The sequence below is a fragment of the Haemaphysalis longicornis genome, unplaced genomic scaffold (genome assembly GCF_048455015.1).
Source record: "Haemaphysalis longicornis isolate Haplotype H1 unplaced genomic scaffold, Haemaphysalis longicornis Haplotype H1 scaffold_10, whole genome shotgun sequence".
Classification (NCBI taxonomy): domain Eukaryota; kingdom Metazoa; phylum Arthropoda; class Arachnida; order Ixodida; family Ixodidae; genus Haemaphysalis; species Haemaphysalis longicornis.
In genome coordinates, this window is record NW_027526204.1 from 14,835,743 (window position 1) to 14,840,858 (window position 5,116).

Below are 5,116 nucleotides of genomic sequence, written 5' to 3' on the forward strand. Positions count from 1 at the left end.
TTGAGATGATTACCTCAGATAGGGCGTTTATTGTGGACGTGGTAGTATACAAGGAACCGAACGCCATCTCACAAATGGTGTTAAGTCGTTCTAAATCCTCCCTTTTGCTACCCGGATGGGCAACGGTACTACCATGGAGGTTCGTCCACTTCTTTAGATCATGCCTAGGGAGTACATTTTTTGCTATAGGTACTTTTCAGGGCACATTACTTGATTAAAACTCCATTTCCGGCTAGTTTGCGTTTACAGTGCAGAGGCCTGTGTAAAAAAATTTCGCTTGTCTGTGTCGCACACAATACCTGTTTGCCGTACACACTGAGTGAGGTTTCTCGCGTCGCTCATCGCCTTAGACGCATGTAATTACCCCTTAACAGTGCGGTGAGTACGCCCCGAAAAGTCCCATTTCCGTCCATCCTGCCCTCAAGCAAAACGTAAAAAAACTTGTCTGAACAGCATTTCAGTCTGCTGCTGTACGCGCGGCGGTCACTAAAATTATTGTAATTTAGTGACTATCACGCGCTACACGCGCTCCTATCACTCAGCCTATTGTACGCAATTCTTTGGAGCCGCGCAGGTAGCCACAGCTACTGCACGGCCGCCACTCTAACCCTAGCCGCCGAGCTAAGAGTACAGCGTAGCGCTGCGACTACTCGCGCGACCATGCTTCCTACCTGCGAAAACATTCCGCAAGGATACCAACACTTCACGAATCAAAGGGATTGAAACGGTGCAAGAATCGACGCTGTTTGCACACGGGAGCCGCCCTTCAAAACTAAGCAACGGTCAAAATCAGTCACGAAAACGTTAGGACTAACCGCTTCCGCGGACCGAAGTGCCGAGAGTAACTCTGCTTCGTTAAATACACAAGACAAGAATACGAGGTTAAATAATGGCTTACCTCTACTTCCTGCCAGCGTTTCTTCGTCCGGTAGATAAATCCAAGGTCGTAATAGCTGCGAAAGATCCCAAGCTCAAGGCGCGAAGCCTGCGACGGCCGCGGATACCGTCCGACCATAGCGCGCGCATCGCTACACAGTGCGCATAGTTCCGAAATCGGCCTCAGCGCTGTCGCCGCTGTGATGTTCGTCCGAAAGAAAAACTAGTACCACGCACGCACGCACGAATGAACGAATATACGACTTGCTCGCGTGTGCATGATGTCGCGCTGACGCACAAGCGGCCAGCAGTTAGCCAACACGCGTCGTATACTGTGTCGAAGCAAGTATGACGATAAGGGCAGGTCCAACTTCCCATGTTGCACGAAGCGTCTGCTTGAAAGCCCACTTCATTCGTAGCACATTGACATCACGGTCTGGCGCGGCCTGTAAGTCGCCCGTCCGGCCTTGGCGGGTTCACCGCCTGTGTAGGTTTTTGCAGAACACGCGCGCTTCGTGGCTCGCTGAAGGTGCCTTTCTCACGCTTGCTCGGGCGGTTCGCGTTACCTGATCCCCGGATGTATGACGCGTTACGTATCGTGTTCCATGCCTGCGCCCCCGCGCGGGGGGGGGGGGGGGTCATCATTTCTCTTGCCTAATAAAGGCGCTTGAGTTACAGCAACCGATCGGTGTGTACGCTTTTATCGTTGCTCCTGAGCCGACGAGACGGTTTTCACCGTAAACGGTGTATTTGAGAGCCACGGTTGTTGGTTCGGGTTCGTGTTCCGCTTAGAGCTTGAGCTATCAGAAGAGCGCGGACTTCACTTCTTGCAACACCATTTTTCTCAATCGATCTCAGATTTGCAATCCGTTTTTTTTAGCTCGACTAGGCGCGGGACAAGCGTACGTCTATCAAACTCTTTCAAAGCGACCGTCTGCAGCGGTCCGTAGATTAGTTCCTTCGGTTTGCCGCCTGCCGCCACTGAACGCTGCGAGCAATCGTTACACGAATTCATATTCTTCAGAATTGCTTGGGTTTGGGCGACTTGGTTTTCCATATCGACTTGAAATTTCAGCTTGAACAAAAAACGATAGGACTTAGGAAGGAAACACGGACACAGTGCTGATGAGAACAATAGGTTCTCATCAGCACTGTGTCCGTGTTTCCTTCCTAAGTCCTATCGTTTTTTGTTCAAGCTGAAATTTCAAGTTCATATTCTTGCACGTTTAGAATGCGTGACAGAAGTAATCGGGCGCTTTTTACACAACCGCTTTATATAATATATTCGTATGCAAATAAAACATCGCTGATGCGTTGGTGTGCGCAGATGGCAGGAGTGCATCTCCATGCTTACTCCCGCACTGGACAAGAATGAAATTGCAATTCTACTCTTCGTACTGGAGATGGGAGACGATGCGCAGGTTTACTTTTCACTGGTGCGGGAGCAGAACTGGGGCTGCACTCCGCCGCGCACGAGAAGAGTACGCGGTCAGTTTTGCTCTCCTCCTCATGGGGAGCGAGCATTGCATCCAACTCCCCGCAGCTTTCGAGGGGAGTCCACCAACGCTTGCAAGAGTACAATGACGGTTGGACTCTTCAACTGCTCCCCCGATTTCTTAGAGTGTGCGAATGCATTTCTATGTCGGGGGTTGTCGTGCTCCGTCGGCGTGCGCCCGCAGGTGTTATCTCTCCGCGCTCCTCCTCGCCCCTAGCAACAGCTGTGGCGCGCCTAGCAACCGGAGCAGGTGGTAGCTCGGGCGGGAGTAGCGGAGGGCAAGGGGAGAGGACACGCCCGAGGGAACTTGATATCGCACGCCGTTGCCACGTCTCCCGTTCGAGACACGTCTCCGTACAAGGACTTGTACACCCTTGCCTACACCGGAGACGGAGTCTTTGTGGTGACCGTGTACCTAGCGCCCAACCTCGCTCGAGACGCCGTTGCCGCGCAGCTGGACGCGGCTATGGAAAGTGTGCGCGTGCGCTCCAAACCCTCTGACCCCATAGTCTTGGTTGGCGACTTCAACGTTGACGTGCGCAAGAAGAGTGGCGAGTGGCTGGTCGAGTACATGCAGACCAGGCACTCTATGCATTGTCTCTCTGCCGGCTTCGACACGTGCCCCACTACCATTCACGGGAGTTGCATTGATCTGGTCTTTACGCGAAACTGTGACGCGCGTATGCTTCTCAAAGACCCTTTGGCCGCGCACTTTAGCGATCACAAGGCAGTTATTGTGGCCGTCAGGTACAACGATAACACAAACAGGTGCTGATGAATAAATGATTACGTTCACACTCTCGTCATTAATTACGCCATTACTCGCAACACACTCATCGGTGCACCCAATGCATTCGCATTTCTGCACGATTCCCTTCGGGGAGGTGCGGGGGAAATTTTTTTTTTTTTTTTGCTTTTCGCCTCCATCAGAAATCGAACCCGGCGACCTCGTGCTCAGCAGCGCAACGCCTTAGCCCCACTGGGCGAACTTGAAAGGAACTCTGAGGTGTCCGCGAATTTCCCGGTTAGAAGCAAGACAATTCACTGTAAAATAAAGCAAATTTTACTGCGTAATATTAATGACAGGGCTTGGTACAACGTCTCCTCTCATTAAGTTCGTTTATATCGAGTTCAGATACAAATATTTTTTTTAGTCAGGCCTTCACAGTTTTTTATGCACGCACCGTGTTTGTGGAATTACAAATTACACCAAACGCTGTTATGATTACGTCCACTGCAAATACGCCTGAAATCAACCGCATGCATGCATACATGGAGCAATCAAACTTCGGAAGTAATTAAAATGAGCTTGGATGGCCAATCCCCCACAATGCAATCTTTAGGGTATGTAGGTGGTTGTATTAAATTTTGTTTACTATTCGAACTTAGCAATTACTTACGGCAACCTTAGATTCAAGCTAGCAATGAGTGGCGTTGATTATTATGATGCACTGGCTGGACGGCGAACCAGACGAAAGGTCCCAATAGACGTCTTTGTTCTGCCCGTGCCTCGATCACCTGCCAATCAACTAAGCAATCTAGCTGCTGGGATGTACCACATTCTACTTAATTGCTGGCAGTCAGGGGTTTATCCAGAATTTCAACTTTGGGAGGGGGGGTGTCGAACTTCTCCTAGGGGGGTGTTGAAAAGATGTTGGGGGGAGGGGTTATAAATCCCTGTTGCAGGGTGCTTGTGGTTGTCAATGTTTTTGGGTGCATGGTTTTGAATTCCTCTCGGTGGGGGGAGGTGGGGGGGTTGTGTAATTTCCTGCTGGCAGTCCTTTTCCATCGAACTAGGGTATCAGGTTATGAGCAAGCAATATGACTACCATCCATTTTCTAATTAACAAAATCATTGAATATGAGTTACGCCGCCCACACCTATTCATTTGTATAATTTCTGGCACATATATATTGTCCTGCGACATCCCGTGCGCCGTCAAGCGTCCCAGTAAAAACACATAAAAACAGTTCACTTGAGATACATGATATGTGCATAGGCGATCGAGCTTTATATTAGCCGCTGCCCGTAGGCTTCGAGGCGGCAGTTAGCGCGATTTTCCCTGCTATGCACCCCTTCTCCCTCAGCCGAAATTAGATTGGAAAGAAACATCAATTGAGCTCAATGTTTTGTTTCAACTTAATGTGAAATCTTAACTCTCATTCGCCTTTAAACTTGATAAGCTTTAAGCATGTTCTGTCTTTCGTGCTACAAGGGGGCGCATATGCTCGCTCGGGCGACGACCTCGGCTTCGGGCACTATGGAGGAATGTCACAGAACAGGGTGCAACGGCCGGACTCTGCTCTCGTCCTCCCGCGCTCCCCTTCAGGGGAGCGCAGGAGAAGGAGAGGAGAGACCAAAGGAGGCGTTGCCCCGGGCGCCTCACAGCAGCAGCCATCTTACATTCTTCTGCTTTCTGTTTGCACCGTGCCAGTGCCTCCTCCTCTCACTGACCATGCACAGCAGCAGCCATCTTACATTCTTCTGCTTTCTGTTTTCTGCTTTCTGTTTGCACCGTGCACAGGGGCAGCCATCTTAAATTCTTCTGCTTTTCCTGAGACTGTCGCCGGGATAGTGCGCTCTAACCATGGTTTCACTAACGTGCATCATGCCGGCGCCAGCGTTTGCGTACGTTGTATATAAAGACGGCGCAACCGCAGTGGTTCATGTTTCCTTAATCAAGGACTTCGACCCAGAAAGCGTCCACGACCTCGCCAAGAATAAGAAGATTTATTGGCGCTCGG